Genomic DNA, 19,853 nt, shown 5'->3' with positions numbered 1-19,853 from the left:
TTTTGGGATGCTGATTTGAACAAATCAACTGTAAAAATACCCCTTTTAGGACAAACATTATGGACATTTGCATAAAGTATATGATAATATTAAGGAATTGTAATCTTTTAGGTGCAGAAATGTTCATTTGGCTATATCAGAAAATGGTCTAATTTTATAGAATTAAAGCTAAACTATTCAGGGGAAAAATGATCTGGAATTCACTTTAAAATAATTCAGCAGAAGAAAAACATAGATAAAAGATATACAGCCAAAGGATAGCCAAATAGTTAGATACAAGGGACTTCTGTATTGGCTGGAGAAGTAAAAAGTACAGGGGCCACCACTGGACATCATAGTGGTTGGAGCCAGATGTTGGCACCTGTCCCTGCTGTCACTTCTCACAGCAGACCACAAAGCACTGATGGTTACAGTGTGGAATGCGGCATGCACTGTGTGCAAACATCCTTCTCTGTGTGCAGACATGAGTGAGCTCTCACTCATTAGTCCTTCGATCTTCTAAATATCAATGAGAACACATCGCTAGCAAAAGCTAACGCATATCTAGAATGGTAATTTCAATGGCGTCTGCGGCCATTTTGTAAACAGTTCAGGCCCACAGCAGTACAGGAGGAGTTTAGAGGCGGGAAGGATGGGCTGGGTGTAAATAAACAACACCCAGCTCTCTGTGTATGGGCTGGTTGACAAGAAATTCAGCCAGAATAAAGAACTTCGAAAACCCATGATAAACCAAAGTAAGAGGAAATGGAAAACCTGTCCTACCGGAATGAAAACCAACTTTTGTCCTCTTTTCTACAATGTGCCATTTCTTAATTAGAAGGTAAAATAAGATTCATGTTTATGTGTTCCATCCATCCAGAAGATAGCCTAACATGTTTGTTCAGTTTTGCTCTTGTTAGGATATTGTTCATTACGTATTATAATTCTCATCAAAAAATAAATAAATAAATAAATAAATAAATAAATAAAAGCTTACTCAAAACTCCAAGAACACTTACTTAGGGGTGTCTGGGTGGCTCAGTTGGTTAAGCGTCCGACTTGGGCTCAGGTCAGGATCTCATGACTTGTGAGTTCGAGCCCCATGTTGGGCTCTGTGCTAACAACTCAGAGCCTGGAACCTGCTTCAGATTCGGTGTCTCTCCTCTCTCTCTCTCTCTCTCTTCCCATCAACTGCTCACGTTCTGTCTCTCTAAAATGAATAAATGCTAAAAAAAAAAAAAAAAGAAGGAACACATACTTAAACTCATTTGAATATGGCTGTTTACTGGACAAGTTGCTTTGCCTAAAAAAAAAATCATGACTGAAATAAAAAACTCTGAGCACCAAAATAAATATTGATTCGAGTGGTATAGACTAAAAATGCTTTCCTGGATTTTCCTAGATTTAAGTCATCTTTACATATTAAGACATACATAAAACAATACATTATGTATTTAATATATAACCATAGCATAATACATTGTAAATTTTAGCAACAATGATAACATTCAATCTAAAATAAACCTTTCACCCCTAACCAAAATGTCTCTAATACAAGTTGGCTTAAATAAAGCAGTCACATTTGAGAAGAACCATATCTGACCTTATATGATTTATGACCTAACCTAATATAGAAATAATATATTTAGTTTTTTGACAAAGAATCCTAACTTGTAAACTCTTCAATTTGTAGGGGAAGAAAAAATGTGAGATTATTCAAAAATCAATTAAAGAATGACATATGAATTTCTCCAAACTATATCATGTAGGGGTGCCTGGGTGATTCAGTCGGTTAAGTGGCCCACTTCGGCTCAGGTCATGAATGATCTCACGGTTCATGAGTTCAAGCCCCATGATCAGGCTCTGTGCTGACAGCACGGAGCCTGGAGCCTGCTTCAGATTCTGTGTTTCCCTCTATCTCTGCCCTTCCCCTCTCAAGCTCTGTCTCTCTCTGTCTCTCAAAAAATTAATAAAAGTTAAAAAATTAAGGAAAAAAACTATATCATGTAATCCAGATACATAATGAATTTAAATCTTTAGTCACTCTGAAATAATACTTGATTATAACATTTTCAATTTTGGGGAATGTTATTGGCTCATAAATCATTGTGAGTCAAACTAGACTCTGTTAAATAAGACTTTCGTATTTTATGCATAAAATTCATAAATAAAATCAAAATACAAGTTTATTACAAGTATGCCAGTGTTCAGCTTAAGGTAATGTGCCTGATTTTAACATTTTTGTATCTGTTTTGTGAGGATTCAGTGCATTGAGCATTTTCTCAGGTCTTTCTGAATTGTATTCTATGTGTCTAACCAACATAAAACTTTCCCTTAATGACCTTTCAAAAACCAAAGTGCCCTCCCAACATTCCTGTCTCCTTACAAAATTACTCCTGACTCAGAGCCTTCAGGAGGCTTTAGTATTGCCATACCCTAAATCTATTCTAAAACTCATTTGCCTTGTATTTCATTTCTTCTATGCCCAGGGGCTCTGTAAATAATGTGGAAAATGAAAATAATATTGCTGAAAATGCTCCCAGGTAACACATATCTGATTCAATTGGGACTTTCCAAAATTCATATTTATTTTTCCTAAATGATTGAAGATTTATTGGAAACTCAGGCATGAGAATCTCTCCAAGAAGGTTACCTTCAGGTAGCCTTGATTTCAGGTTGATATGCAAACCCTTGGTGCCCACTTCTGTCCTTGGGGTCAGTCTTGCACAAAAGATGGCAATCTTATACAATCGTGTGTCATCACTGATACCTGTGTACTGGGCTCTGAAAATCATAGTCAGGAGAAATAGTTAATAGGTAACCCCTATTAAAAATAATTTGATTTATTTACTATTTAGCTATGTAATCAATAAACATGAGGTGCATTAATAGATTTTGGGAGGTTTACAAGTGTTTGAAGCACTATAAGCTAGTATACATTTTATGATTCCCTTCGTTTCCATGCCTCAGATATTAACCACATTTCCTAAGAGCAAAAAGTCTGTCTGTAAAGTGCATCCCCTTTGTTAGCTAATGCCCAGCTTTACTTGCAGGAATTTACATATAATTTACAATTTGCTTGGCACAATCTATATTTAGTTCTTATTTTCATAAATAAAATTCATTGCACTGGTAGGTAAAATTGATAAACTTTTGGTTCCTGTTCATAATCACTCAACCTGTGAGTTTCGATTAATTGTTAATATAAAGTGGAAGTGAAATGTGGGGGAGGTAATAAAAAAAGACCCTGTAAAGCCTAGGGTTCTAGAGAGAACCTCAAAGATCCCATGTGTCTCCTACAGTCACTCTCCATTTACAGATGTGTCCTATGCAGTAACGGACTGTGGACAAGTCCTGGGCAAGCACTTTGAATGACGGGTTCACTGACGGCTTAGAGCAGGGGCTAAACTGTCTGAAAATATATAAATACTTTACCAGCTTGATCATGGTTGGATTGGCATAAACCTGAAATTCTTTGTCTGCACTGGCCACTTTTCAACTCTGGCTGTTATTCAATTTTAAATCTTACCATATTGATGCTTGTCATTTTTCACTCTCTGCATTAATTTTACATAGTTTGGTTGAACTTTGCAAATAAGTTTAGAATCCAATATATTTTGAAGCTAAATTTTGTGCTAAGTTCTGGTCACTAATGTGGTTATTGAATACTCAAATTTAGCATTAAAAAATGTAAAAAAATAAACAAAAAAGCAGGGGCACCTGGGTGGCTCAGTCAGTTAAGTGTCCCACTCGTGATTTTGGCTCAAGTCATGATGTCAGGGTTTGTGAGTTAGAGCCCTGCATCTGGCTCTGCGCTGACAGCTCAGAGCCTGCTTGGGATTCTCTCTCTCTCCTTCTCTCTTTACCCCTCCACCGCGCATGCTTGCTCTCACTCTCTCAAAATAAACTTTAAAAGCAAACAAACACATGTAGGGGCATCTGGGTGGCTCAGTTGGGCAGCTGACTTTGGCCCGGGTCATGATCCCGCACTTTGTGGGTTCGAGCCCCGCGTCCGTCTGTGTGCTGACATCATGGAGCCTGGAGCCTACTTCGGGTTCTGTTTTCCTTTCTCTCTGTCCCTCCCCCGCTCTCTCGCGCTCTCTCTCTCTCTCTCTCTCTCTCTCTCAGAAATAAGTAAACATTAAAAAATTTAAAAGAAAGTAAAAATAAAAAAACACATTTAAGAAGATTTGGACAGGGATGGAAGAGAATATGAATGATGTGATATTAAAACTATGCAGAAAAACATGTTCAGAATTAACCGAATTTGAATTAGTGGCCATGTCCTAATATATATTACATGATACTATATTGGCACGATCATCTATATATAGTTATCTCTCCTATTGTCTTTCTTAAAAGAAGCATTTCAAACACCTATGAATTACCAATTTTATATATTCAAATAGGTAACTTGCTAAGGACTGGGTTTTTTTCACAATTTTATAACCTTGTCGTTATCTGCCCTATTGTAATTCACACCTACCATCCTCCACTTCATAGGTCTTCAGAAGAGCTTGTGTTCTTACTCTACATATACTGAAGAAGAGAACAGGGCTAAAGGTAAATCAAGAAAAAGGAAGGGTGCCTGAGTGGCTCAGTCAGTTAAGCTTCCAGCTTCGGCTCAGGCCGTGATCTCATGGTTCATGAGTTCAAGCCCCATGTTGGGCTCTGTGCTGACAGTTGGGAAGCTGCTTCAGATTCTGTGTCTCCCTCTCTCTTTTCCCCTCCCCTGCTCATTTTCTCTCTCTCTCTCTCTCTCTCTCTCTCTCTCCAGAATAAATAAACATTATTTTGTTTAAATCAAGAAAAAGGAGAAAGTGGGTGCACCCATAAGAAATACTGTGTGTTCAGGCGCCTGGGTGGCGCAGTCGGTTAAGCGTCCGACTTCAGCCAGGTCACGATCTCGCGGTCCGTGAGTTCGAGCCCCGCGTCGGGCTCTGGGCTGATGGCTCGGAGCCTGGAGCCTGTTTCCGATTCTGTGTCTCCCTCTCTCTCTGCCCCTCCCCCGTTCATGCTCTGTCTCTCTCTGTCCCAAAAATAAATAAACGTTGAAAAAAAAAAATTTAAAAAAAAAAAAAAAAAAAAAAGAAATACTGTGTGTTCAGAAAAGATTTCTAGTGATTACACTTCCGGAACTACGACTAAAATCCGTGGTATATGATCCTGATGAGTCCCATTTTTCAAGTCTGCTTTAGTTTTTCAAAAGAGAATGCATAAGCAAGATGAGAAAAGCAGTAACAGTGGGCGTGCCATATTAATTTAATCGTTAGTTTCTGCCTGAGATTCCCACAAACGATTTGCATTTCAAAGAGAAAATATGAATTTAGTGATTAAAAATCACTGGGAAAGGCACGTATATCTATCTAGTGTCTATATAAGAGTCTACTGAGGAAAGTGTAAGGTAAAGAGAAGAGACTATCAGTGCGGCTGGGTTATAGAAAAGAGAACAGATTTGGAAAAAGGCTCACCTGTTTAATAGCAAAGGGCGGACTCAGAACCAGCTGGGGGGGGGGGGTGCTTCCTGCAATATTCTGAACAAACATGCACATGAGTTTTACTGCTATGCACAGTTAAAAATGTAAGTATTTGCCTTCTCGGCATTTTAATTGCATTCTGTATTTTGCCCAGGTAAAATTATTTTTATTTATCCTGCTAAAGGGTTTATAGATCTTTGTGAACACGTATATTGATACCTGTCATGAATTTTATTTAGCAAGTTCTTAGTTTTTGTCTCTTCAAATTGTACTTCTCTACTTTCTCTACCTTCCCTCTGTTAATAATCCAGTTACATGTGTGCTAGACCTTCTCAATAGTATCTCTCACCTGTTGTCATCAAAACAAAACTCTTCTCTTGAGTTGGAGGTCCACACAGACAACGTAAGCCACCGTAAGATAACGTAAGACAAGGTAAAAAAAAAAAATGCTACGGGTTTTCTTCAGCACAAAGAACAGAACCCCGGGTAGAAGCTGGAAGATGAGAAAGGAAGGAAGAGTAAGAGGATGGGAAAAACATGTAGGTAAATGCAAATGACTATTGATGCTTATTGTCCTGGAAAAATTATTGGTGGAGTTCGCTTCAGACTGGGAAAAAAGGTGCCTTTATGCAGAGAGGGTTTTCATTTCACGCTGCCAGTTGCTGAGGGCTCTGACAATATGGCATCATTTTCAAGTAGGTTCACAATTTGCGATTGAGTCCATTTTCTATTGCTAATTTGTCGAACTTGTCAAGATACGACAACAGCCTTATTTTGCTTACATCGCTGTTCTTTTTCAAATGAGCACGCGAGCTGTCCAAGTTCAATAGTGAAATAGATTTTAATCCAGTTTTTCAGATGATTGACTTTCAATAGTCAGTGGTGTCTTTTTGAGTAGTGACCAGCTACTAACTCTGTCTACTATTATAAAATTATGAAGAAAAATTAAAATATTCCTAACATTTCAACTATGTATAGCATTTTGTTTTTACAAAGGGAATACTTAGTATTTGTTTTGAAATCTTTCTTACCTGGATACAAGATTTCACATTCTATAAGAGGTACCATCATTCATAAATGACCACATGTTTTTAAGAAACTCATGAAGTATTATAGCAAGATCCCTGCATAACATTAGGACAAGTGATCTTGCCATGTAGTACCTGCATTTTTCCACATTATTTAAAGGGCAAAAATTAAAATTAAATCAATATAGGATATGACTACAATATTAAATTACTATAATCCATTAAGACTTGAGATTTTTAAATTGATAAGTGATTGATAAATGATAATATATCGCCAAGAGAAAAAAAATCGCACAGTATGCAAAGCTTTCAATAATAGTAGACTTTACAAAGGAGCTAATCACGGAGGAGAGATGAAGCTAATGGAAATAATAAAACTCAATCATTTCATAATTAAAGAAGAAATCAGTGGTTTTTTTCACATCATATAAAATATCCTATTTTCAAAACATCTGTGTCATGCCATGAACTTCACATTGGCCACTCCAAAATGTTATGTGCTCTGTGCAGAATTTTTTATTTTCCCCTGTCCCTCTTGCTTGTAAACACAGATACGTTCCATGTGAAAGCCATAATTTATTAAGTTGCTAAGCCATTCCTATTTAAAGCCATCAGTGTATGAGTGAGAAGGCTAAGCCCCTCAATTCCTGTGCCGGTACAGAGGACCGCCAATTTGAACTACTTTCTCCTACTTACAATTAAGTCTATGCTCCCTCGATGGAACACAACTTAATTGAGCTCCTTTTTATAGTATGAAAAAGATCATTTCTTTTGATTGGCTCCCACTTATTTATTTTTTTTAAAGTTGACTGCTTATTGGTGTTCATGATTCTAAACAGCTTACAAGGTGATGTGAAAAGACGTGAAATATCCATGACTATGCAATCGCTTCAGCATTCGCTCCATTGACAGAGAGCCTCACGCCTGTAGGGCAAGCATGTGCCATCTGGAGCTGTATAATTGCCCAAACCTCAAAATTGCAAGGGAAATATTCCAGAGATTCAAGCCAACACCACAAAACCGTGCTCAAAGACTTACAATAAATGTTCTGCACGAGTTCCTAAGTCATTATTATACCTGGGGTTGAGGCAGGAAAAAAAAAAAACTTAAAAACTGTCTTTCCATGTTTTTCGAACTGCTATAATTAGAAACCATGAGCACACGCTTGTCTCCCGAGGACCATGTAGCTCTGACCATGGTGAAAGGTACAGACCCGACTAGACAACTACTCTTTGTTCAGCATGGATACAACTGCAGTTTGCACCCCCCACACCCACCCCGGGACTTTTGAAACCTGCATTCTGTTTATTTAAACATGATCACATGTGGGGCACCTGGGTGGCCCAGTGGGTTGGGCATCTTTCCGACTTCAGCTCAATTCATGATCTCACAGTCTGTGAGTTCGAGCCCCGCGTTGGGCTATGTGCTGACAGCTCAGAGCCTGGAACCTGCTTCGGATTCTGTGTCTCCTTCTCTCTGCCCCTCCCCTACTCGCGCTTTCTCTCTCAAAAATAAATAAAACATTAAAAAAACAACATTATGACATATATTTTTTCCTTAAGAAATTAACAGGCACCAAGAAGCTGAATTTCATAAACCTCATCTATAATCATAATCAAAATAGCATATTTTATTAATTATGATGTGTGAAAAAGCCCGAAGAATGAATAAATCCTTCTCCCACCCTGACAACATGGGCTTTTTTGATATTTGTGAAAGGTAACACAGCAGCTAACTCCACTCCACATCCCTTCTATTACAGTATCATTCTTGCCCATTCTTGCACCCTTTTATTTTCCCACCTCAGTGCTCCCCAATTTTCACATCATCCCAAACATGACGAATGTTTCTTTCCTTTCTGACAGAGATCTTATTACCCACTGTAGCTCAAAACCTTGATGTAGCAGGGGTTGCCATATGGCATTTTCAAAATTGTTTTCAATTTGCATAAGGCCATTGGATCCTTTGATTAAACACCAAACTGCAAGAAAAACTAGGGATGGCTTGGCAAGCCTGCTGAGTCTTACTGAATTTAAGTGATGCCCGCAGGAGTGACGAACGTAAAAAATTGGGTTCCAACCTTCAGACACACACACGCATGCACGCACACAAGCGCATTCACATCGTAAACTTGCAGAAATGAGAAATTTTGATGAGCATGAAATTACCTTTCCTTTCAAGACCAAAACAAAACAATAACTGGAGAAATTTCTAGTATTCATATTATAAGAAAAGAGTGGATCTATTTGTCTTCTCAGAATCTTCACAGACACTAATGAGAAATTCGGGAGTAAACTACTACTTATTACGCTTGGTCGATGGAAATAACTAAAATCATTCTCCCCTATCCACTTTTCCCTTAATGGATCATATTTGTTGTTTGTGTCCCTGAACGGTTTATTCACCTTCACCAGGGAAATCTAATAAGTGACATCTGTATGGCCAGCCCCTCCCAGCCTGTCCCCTTTTCTCAGGCACCACTAGCATGGCGGATGCCCCTGGTTATTCATGGCACCATTTTCTGCTGCATATATCAAAATGTCCTTCCCAGCACAGGCCACTGGATGATTAGCTGTTGCCCGTCACCTAGATTTGGCAACTGATGTTGCATCTTTCTTAAGTCATAGAGATTATTTCTGACCTCAAAAGTGCTCTACTCACATCATCTTTTTCTTTTTAGAAAATCAAATTCTATAAACGCAGGAATGACTCCTTAATGCGTATGGTTGAATCTGAGAATATTAAATGTGAAAGAAAATAAAGTATTCCTCAGATGAAATATTAGTTTTATGAAAAAAATGGACTAAAATTATTAACTAACTTGTACATGTTTTCCACCACAGTTTAGCCGTAAATTCCATGGTACAACACAGACATCTGCACTCTATGCCCACGTGTCATACCACCGTGGCACATTGTCCTTCTGGGTAATTTTAAAGAACAGACAAAAGTTCTATGTTTTCACATGTTTAGAATATCTTATCAGAGACAAACTATGATTTGCTCATTGTCAATTCCTTTCTATTCAAACGTTTTAAATTATGGCAGCAATTCAGCATTTATTCAACTCTTTCATGTCCAAAAGGGGTCCAGCCTCTGGTTGATCTCAGAGGAGGTAATGTCGTTAATTCTATGGAAAGGTCCAAAATAAAAATTTAGTTCTAAGATTCTAAAACTAAATGTTAAGTTCTGTAAATCCAAATTTCCTTGGAAATAATTTCTGGGTCATTCCACTAACCCCAACAATTAGGTGAATACAAGATGAAATGAAATGCGATCTCTCACTTCCTTACACTTGATGCGAGTGTAAGGCTGCCTGACCTTGGGACGATGTATCAATGGGGTGACTGTTAGCGATAATAAAGTGCTTTAGAGCAGTTTCGCTAAGATTCTACGGTGCAAATGTGTCTCTTTCTGAAGGCTGTAAAGTTTGCGAAGTGTATGAATTGGTCAGAGTTGCTAACAACCTCATACTCAATTAAACATGGAGGGACTGGGGTCCTAAGGAAAGATTCTGAACTGGATGCTAGTGAAGGAGAACATAGTTGGTAAAGAAGGAGGCAATCCTTCCTCAACAACTGTGTTTCAGAGACTCTAAACAGATCCCCATTGGGACTGACCTTATTGACAAAGCCTTACTGGCTCAGTTGAGTGAGCACCGGGCTCTTGATTTGGGCTCAGTTCACAGTCTCACAGTTTGGGAGCGAGCCCTGTGTTGGGCCTGCTTGGGATTCTCTCTCTCTCTCTCTCTCTCTCTCTCTCTCTGCCCCTCTGCTGCTGGCTTGGCTGTGTATGCATCCCTGGGGGAGATAAAGATCCAGCTGACCGGAGTCAATTGCTCAGGAGCACATCATGAACTTTTTAGCCTCCCCTCCTGTCTCATTTTTCTATTCTCCTTCCTATGTTTTCTGAGATCTCCTCTGTTCGGGCTGTCCGCAGAGGCAAATGCACTCCCATCCGAAGTCTGGTTCTGGCGTCGGTGCTGAGAATGTCTCATATGTATCAAGAGGATGTGAAGACACGAACACCTGCATCACTGAGGTGTGTGGGGAGAGCGGGTCTGAAATGGCCGGAGAGAGCAGGCAAGGGAAACTGGCCTGGATTGTTTCTTGTGTTCAAGGGCGGGGTTAAGGTGAGGAATCTGTCAGAATAGAGACCCCCTAGGATGTGCCAGTTAGACTCTCCTGCCAGGTCAGCAGAGGAAGCAACCAGGCTTCCCCATCACCTCGCACACATGTGAAACAGAGGAAGAGAAAGGGGTAAGGCATAAGAGTTTCCAGCATTCGGGCATCAAAAAATGGGGTCAGACTTTGGATTACAACTCACCCTCATGTCTGACCGGTGACTGAAATGTGATGTTTTATCAAATTGTATTTGAGTTTCAGGGAGTCGTTATGGTGCTCCATGGGACCTGCAGCCTGAGGCCAGAAGGGAGGTGAAAGTTCTGTTGACTAAGTGCCCAGATCACAGTGTGGATCCTTAGAGGGCCCACGGCTGTTTCGTGACAGTGTCACCCTCCCATCCACAACCTTGCCAGGAACTTGGGAGGAAAGAAACTTGCACTGTATGTGGAGCAATGGTTTCGCCCCCCTTTTGTAGGCTCTCTCGTGAGCCTGTCCTTAACAAGTGTGTCAAGTAGGTGTCCTTAGAGGAAGACGTCATTCGTGTCACATCACATCTACGCCCCTGGAGAAAGACCGATGTCGTTCAAATCTCTCCTGAAGAGTTTGGGCACGCTGCTGCGGCTACTCAGGTAGGCCTCTGGGAGCCTACCAAGGTGGGCTGTATACTTGCGGGGACGAGAGCGACTCGCAGCCAAGAGGTTGTTAAAATAAGCACTGAAGAGAACATATTAGCCAAATACATGACAGTAAAATGTTTAACGGCTTCTAACTGGAAGGAGACAGTAATTTGAATAATATGGGGTATGGTGACCTTAATGGATTCTACGACATTCGGTTTGAGGTAATCCACTTTGAAGCACCATTCATTTTTTTTCCAGGTTTAAAAGTAAGCTGATTTGGGTTGTTAAATGAAGAAGTAGAAATAGTCATCCCTTCACAGATCAGTCTGTATGTGTGTGTGTGTATATATATATATATATATATGCCTATAACGTAAGATCATATATAGATTCTATATATCTATATAGAATATAGATAGCTATCTATCATATATAGAATACATAGAATCTATATAGAAGATTCTATATAGAATATATAGATTATATCGAATATATAGATTATAGAGTATAGGGGCGCCTGGGTGGCGCAGTCGGTTAAGCGTCCGACTTCAGCCAGGTCACGATCTCGCGGTCCGGGGGTTCGAGCCCCGCGTCGGCTCTGGGCTGACGGCTCAGAGCCTGGAGCCTGTTTCCGATTCTGTGTCTCCCTCTCTCTCTGCCCCTCCCCCGTTCATGCTCTGTCTCTCTCTGTCCCACAAATAAATAAACGTTGAAAAAAAAAATTTAAAAAAAAAGATTATAGAATATATATAGAACATATCTATATTCTATATGCATAGAATATAAGAACACACACATACATAGAGAAAAAAACATATATAGAACATATATGTGTGCATTGTTATATTCGTTTCAAGCTCTGACAACTCTGTGTAATTTATATCAGACCACATTAACTACTTTAGCTGGGAGGTAAGCTCCACGGGGTCTCGTTTTGCCAAGCCAATTTATAACTGCCAAAAACCTAATTTAATTTTAATTTATTATTCATTAAGTCATAGTATCTGCACCCTCTATGCGATATTTTAGGGCAGTGGATGCTGTGACTACAGGAAATTTGAGGAAGGCAATAGTACCAAAGAGGCATCTCTATTTGTCCTCTCTTATACATCTAGTGACTCCTTTAAGTTACTGATGGCATTCTGATTAAATCCAGTAGAATCTCCAGGTCTAACTTTCATGTGAGTCCCAGTATTGGCCATGAAGGTCTTCAGTTAGTGTATTTTCTGCAGATGTTAAAGGTAATTCAAAACCCATCTGACAGAGGTGCAAAACCCATTCAGCACTCGTTTGTCCTTTTGTTGTGCATATATTTTTTTTTAATTTGAATTTCCAATTGGGACAAATTGTGGATATTTGTTTCAGTCTTTTTGTGGTTGTTTTCGTTGTGTCCTTCCCCTGTATCCAGGTGCCTTACTATTTCTTATTCATTTCTGTCTCTTTCTCCTTCTTTTTTTTCAATCACTAGATAAACTCCAAGGTGATCGTCTCTGCTCCACTCAGCTTTATAATTTGCTCCCTCTGGGAGCCCACAGGTCAGGGTTATCAGGTTAGGAACCTTCCTACCGCAGTGAGACTTTAAAAGGTGTAAAGCCCCAGGCCTAAGCTGGGTTTGAGTTAGCCTCTTTGCTGTACCACAGGTGTGCCAAGACCATTCATCTGCAGAACCCTGAGGACCAGGACCTTTATGGTGACAGAAGTGTTGGCAGTGGCATATTTAAGTACATTTATGCAGTTAAGAGGAGGGGTCTCACCATGCCACTTAATAGGCACCTCTCCTCCCTTCTCTGTTCTTGCTTCTCTTTTCGCTCTGTCTCTGCACTCCAACGACTTCGCCTTCGTAAGGGATCACCCAATGGGCCTATATCTCCTACCTGTCATAGCTCCTTTCCTCGGAGTCCCTGTAAATCGGGTGCCAACACCTGACTGAATCGCACAAAAAACTCGTCACAGGTGGAGTTTTCCCCTGAGCCAAGCATCAGTCACCATTTCATTTGAAAACACAGGAGGCAGGTTTGAGCTGAGACATACAACCAGGACCACTTCGAGGAAGGCTCCAGCCCCATATTCCTGTACCCAAGTGCCAAGTAATTTCAGAGCACTGGCCTTAGGTGTGACTAAATCTATAATAGCCCCTGGGGTAGAACTCAACAATGCAGCACAAAGAAACACAGCTCAAAGCACAAGCTGGGGCTGATCCTCACCAAAAGCAGATTAGCAAATCACAGCAAGAGAAGTAAGGCCCATAGTGGTGGGAGGGTGGTGTCTAGAATCCTGTCACGGGGCCAATTTGTTATGGCCTCTCTGCCTCTGCGGGTAAAAACATCTTCCCAGGTAAAAGACACCGTCCAAAACCTGATCCCAGGGTCTGTTTCTGATGTATCCAGTTTAAGACATAACCCTTTTATTCCGGTAACCAAATTGCCCACTTCAATTAGGCAACTATTTTTTTTTTTTTTTAACTTATGCTACGCATTGTTGCTAATCACATCACTCCCATTCTCTTTGGCCACGGGAAGGGGTGCTCAGTCCATGGCTAGACAAAGTGTCCCAGGTAAGTGACCAAAATCCAAGGACGGGGCATGAAACTCCATCTAGATCAATACCGAGTCTTTGGGATTTTATTCTTTATCTGTTCAGTGGAAAAAATAATCTCTCTTCACTGAGGCCTTAGGTTGGGATAGCACAAGCTCGCAATCATGTTTGTTGACAACTGGAGAAGGTTTATGTGCAGAAAGAGAGAATATAACCATTGGAACAGGTACAGAGTCTGGGTTGAGGGTGGAGACCAGAACTGTGAGCCAAAGGGAGAGCCAAACCAGGAGCAAGACAAAAGATCACAGTGACCAATATAAATGTTAATGGACCCAGCAAGGCCATTATCAGGTATTTAAAACAGAAACAAAAACAAATTGCTTGCGTACATGCATGCACACACACACACACACACACACACGCACACGCGCGCGCGCGCGCGCGCGCGCGCGCATTAGCTTAAGCTACTTTGATTTGTTTTCTGACTTGCCAAAGAATCCAGATAATCTATACTGTTTATTTATTTGGAATATAGGGGCAGATTTAGTGGAGGAGGATAAAAGATTTTTTTCCTAACATCATTTCAAAAAAATGAGTTTATTTAATTGCCTATTGACTTGAAAGAATGAGCCTAGCAATCGCAGATATGATGGATAAGTTTACAAAAGGGTTTGTAAAGAGACATAAGTAATGTCAACACAGAATCCACCGTCAATATGTTCCTACTACCAATTACATACTCGATAAATATTTGTTGGATGAATGGATCTGAGGCTAGAGCTGAGATAACCTTTAAAATATTAAAAAAACAAAACAAAACATAAAACTTAGATACTCTAAAATACCAGGTGTCTAACCCCACTTCTAAGAGCCCTCAAGGAATGAACTATTTGATCTATTCAGAATATTTCAAAGAGTAACCATCTCATATGGCATAAAAATAAATATCTTCAACTCCAAACCTGAAACATCAAAGGAAAATGAAGGCCAACATACAAACATTAGATGTTTCCTGTTGCTGTTGTCCCATAAATCAATGATTTTTTTTTCTTTCCTGTAGTTGTTTCTAGACACCTACTCTTATGGAAAAAAGCGTTAATGTTACAGCTGAACACAAATCTGAGATATAATCCTCCTGGTGATGAAAGAAATAAATACAAATGTATATGTTCTGAACATCGGACTACCTTAAGTAGTTTTATTATTCAGCCAAGTAAAAATCTTAAATTCACTGGCACCATTCTTTAACATTCTTCTTTGTTTGAACCTAATTCATTTCATTGTATTACAAATAGATTTACAGATGTAAGATAAATAATAGCTAAAATGATCAAAATATCGAAGATTCAATTTTTAAAATTCCAACAAGTTATAAAATTTCTGTTTAGATTTTCTAAATAACTCATAGCTATACCTTCTATTTGATTTCTCCTCAAAGACTGAGGCCGGAGCATAATGATATTACTACTGTTCCATAGTCTACGTTCCCTTATTGTCTGTATTCCCTAATGTTTATTCATTGCTTTGAATACGGCTTTAAAGTCATGCATAGAAATATATGGTATTAAAGGAGTCTTTATTACATTCAAACCCATTTTAATCTGAGCCAAACATAAAAAGAAATCACTTAGCTCTAGCTCTTGACATATGTTTTTTAAATGAATTCTTTGTTTTCTGAAAAGCAAATATAGGCGCAAGCAGTACTTTTCTGTCACTCAGATCTCAGGGTTTGGATCTACAAAACACAACGGGGGAACTGACTACCATAATGTGTGTGTTTGGATCAAAGTTAGAATACTTTCCTTAAATTACATCTTTGCAAAAAGCTTTGTGCTGACAGTTAACTCTAATATTTTTATAAATACACAGTGCGGTAAAATTGACTCTTACGGATCTTTCTGTAATACAATATGGATTCTCAGTGTACTTGAGGGGAAAAAAAAGGGAATTATTGAATTCCCAAGATATTCCCCCTGCTAATATATGACTTATTTCCATCTTCTTTACTAAATTCTAAGCAGTTCAAATGCAATAATTTTACATTCTTCATGAAACCTTGGGAAAAGTTTGCACACAGTTGTTCCTAAAAACCCGAGTATGTTATGGGCATAGCTCAAAAGGCTGTGGAACTCACCAATGATCCAGAAAGAAATCTTGTGTATGGATAAATCATATAAATAGCAAACAAACACATATAAAATAAAAAGAAAAGAAAACAAAATGAATCACTTCAAGGCACTGAGTGAAAGGATGAAAATCCTGAGCTGAATGTCCATGGTTTGGTTTCTCTGGTATTATCAACTTTTCCACACACCTCTTCTAAATTGTAGTTACTCTATACTCCATATTCTGGATCTCAAACGTACACTTTAACCAAAACTAGTTTTGATAAATCAAGTACAAGGAAAGAAGGAAGGAAGGAAGGAAGGAAGGAAGGAAGGAAGGAGGAAAGGAAAGGGGGAAAGGAAGGAAGGAAGGGCTTCTCTACCTGACTTCTGCTCAATTAAGTCAAGACATTTTGCTATGTAATGAAATTGGTATAGAATATTCTACCATGGCCTAAATTAAGCCAGGGGAAGTCTAGATAATTTTCAGAAAGTTCTGTTCACCCACAGGGACTTAATTTGCATATATCCAACACAAAATGAAGGAATCATTTGTAATTTTCAGTAAATTTTATCACCAAACACAAGGAGTTTGGGTCTTTTGCTCCGTAATGACGTTTCCTTTGTTTCTTGTTATCTAAGTTGTGTTTTGTCCCCACACAATCCTTTTTGAACCAGCCTCCATTCTTTGCACATTTTGAATCTTTCCCACATCTGATTATTGCCACTCCATATTGTTTCCAATCTGTGCCCTCTTCCAAAACTGTCTATGTAAATTTTTAGAAAATTAAGTCTCAAAGCATATTTTTCTCTTATTTTCCTAGAGGTTTTGAGTCAAGAAAAATAAAAGTGAAGTAAAAAGTATTATTAATCTTATATCACTCTTTAAGGTCTAATTTTTTTTATTACTGAAAAAGAAGAGCTAGGTAAAGTTTGGGTAAATCTGAATGAGATCTCAAAAAGACGCTTGTGCAATATTGCTATGGAATTTCCCCACCTCCAGTGTTCCTGTTCCCATCCTGAGAAGTTCCAGATTCTTTTGAAGTTGATACATCTCTAGCTTCCACAATTAAACAATGTCTGCTACTTATATTCTTAAACCAGGCTTTGTTTACAATATTGTTATTAGCAAACTCTACTGCACAATTTCAAAATCATAGTCAGAATTAATATGTGTTTCCTAGTAAAATCTCTCTGTGTATGCTCACGGCTTATAAACAAATGATTTATGTGTACCCATCAGACACATAATTATACATATCAACAAATAGAAGTAAATAAAAAAAAGTTGGGTAGTCTTTGTTTATGGGGGAAACATTTCATTGCATTCAATTGATAAAGTAAGTAGAAAACATCTCACTAGAAGCATTATTATGCTGCTAATTCCATTCCATACATATTTATTTAGAACTTTCTATGCCAGGCCCTGTACCTGAGTCAGAAGATGTCACAATAAAGCTTCTCATTTATTTTCAAAGGAAAAAAAATATCCAGGTCAATAAGTGTGTGTATGGTGATCCTACCATGAGTAGGTTCCAGGAAACATTTTGAGTTTTGAAGCTTAAGTGAGTATCAGCAGGAAACCTGTGACACCCCAGAAAAAGTGGACAGACACTTTAAATTACGCTATTTTTCAAGTCTGAAATTGTCTTAGGAAAACAAAAGAATGGGAAATTTCAGAAAGTGATTTATTTGCATCTATAATTTCCTGTAGTTGAGAATAATGCATATTATTTGAGGAAACTTTTACATAGAAATCACTTATCCTGCCATCAGATAGAGAAGAATTGTTTAGTTCAAAGGGAATGAACAAAAAGCATTTCAGAATCATTTGGTGATGAATTTTAATAAGATTTATAATTATAGAGATTCGTGTGCTAAGACATTTTGAACTGATCCACAATAAAAAATGTGCATAGATGTCTGAAGACATTAAATTACACTAGTCCCGTTGCGTCTGAATGCTAACTGTTTAAAAAGCACTACATTAGCATTCGTATGCATATCTACTTTATAATTTCCTATCAACAATCTGATTTTTAATTTACATTCAACAATAACTGATTTACAAATTAAAACTATCTTTGAAAGCCATGTTGGTGATGTTTACAGCTCTGAGGAAACGGCTAGCATTGTTCATCCCATTCCCATCACCTCCCAGAAAGTGCCTGAAGAAGCTTCCTACTTACTACAGAAATATTTTGGATAAACCTTATCACCATTCCACAGACAGTATTATCAGTCATTAGCGGCCAATACATCAAGAAGTACCTACACATTAAGCCCTTTCCCAGTGACCCTTGGCATGTGTGAGAAATATTTGGGATGGCTAGAATATGGGAGGAAAACAAGGGAAAGACAATGATGACAGATTTCTGCATTTCTGGTCATCATTAAGAAAGGAGAACAAGAATGCGTCGGAGGGGTGATGGTGTTCACAGAATCTGTGTTCCTGATGCTGTATGCATGAGGAATTGTCTGGGTTGACTCAGTGCCCAAAGGACTGAGTCATCCCACTGTTTGCAATAATAATATTAAAGTAATAATTATTTTTATTATTGTTTCACATCTATGGTTATTTAAGATGAATAATGTCACTTGTCCATTAACATATATCAAACTCCAAGCCAAATTTAGGCATGTTTTGTAATCTGGTTCAAGAGCAAAATGATTCATCAGAAACTTTGTATCTTGCATGAGTAAATGTGCAATACAGCCAAGAGAAAACATTTGGAATGTCAAATGGGGCATATTTTTTTTCTGAAAGTCAACATTAAGCATAGAAAAGAAACAGACTTATTTCTATAAATGCTTAAATTGTGATATAGAGAGGTATATTGAGCACTTGGCAAGAAAAATGACAGAGATCATGTTGTTTCTACTGAGTTTTACTAACTTCTCTGTGGTTAAAACCACAACCTTTTGGTATTTACTTTATAGATTCTCAAGATGACCTTGCCTTCCTGTGACAGGTTCAATGAGAAGAAGCTAATAGCCAATAATTTAGTTACATTTAATGATAAGGAATGCCTTTAATACCTGGCATGGAGATTGCTACCACCATCTCAAGTTTGAAAAATGTTTTTAATACATAGAGTGTTTATATTGCTATAGGAGCAACTGAATAAAGGGCTAATCGTATGTCTTATAACGCGTCAAACAGGAAGCAAGAATACTTTCATATTGGAGTAACAAAATGGTAAAGCCAAGAAGTAATAGATCAATTCTCAAGAAAAAAAAATAATAATGGGACTTAGGAAATGCAAAGTCAAGTTAAAACCATATAATAGACATGTAAATACTTGGGGAGTCAGGAATTACCAGAAAATATCATTGTTCAGCTAGCAGATGTTCAGCTTAGCCGGAAAATCGAAATCAGAAGATACAAACGGGAAAGACTGAAGAGCAAACCCTGAAAGGGCCGGTTATTAACTCAGTGCGAAATTCTCTACATCTGCAAAGGAAAAGCAGGTGTTCTCAGAGTCCACGGTGTAGCCGAACTTCCCAAATAGGAGGGAAGGTAGTATTAGAAGTCTCCACAAAAAGAGTATTTTCTCAAATCCAAAGTAATCAGGCAAGTGAGTTGCAGGGAAGTCTGGACATGAAATATAGTCGCTGCAGGTGGGACTCAGACGGATTGCTGGTCGTTGTAATGATAAGGAGGCAGAACATAATTCCAGTCCTGAAGTGAACAGGACAGAAAAGAGAGCCAGACATAAGCCCTTTCAGACCAAGATACGTTTTCTAAAACTGTGTAGCGGAGCGAGCATTTGGCCATAGGAAATTAAGGCAAGAACCAAAACACTAAATTAGGGAAACTGAGTGGAGCTGGTCTTCAGCCACTGCCCCCTTGACCTGTGCTGTTCCCCATTATTGACATCACAGTCTGTGATGGGCTGGAATCCTGAATCTGAGATGGGAATAAAAAATAGACCACCCAGATGAGAACAAGCAAAAAATGATTAGGAGCTTGCTGTTCGAAGGA

Source organism: Lynx canadensis, chromosome D3 (assembly GCF_007474595.2).
Source record: "Lynx canadensis isolate LIC74 chromosome D3, mLynCan4.pri.v2, whole genome shotgun sequence".
NCBI lineage: Eukaryota > Metazoa > Chordata > Mammalia > Carnivora > Felidae > Lynx > Lynx canadensis.
This window is presented reverse-complemented; position numbering follows the sequence as displayed.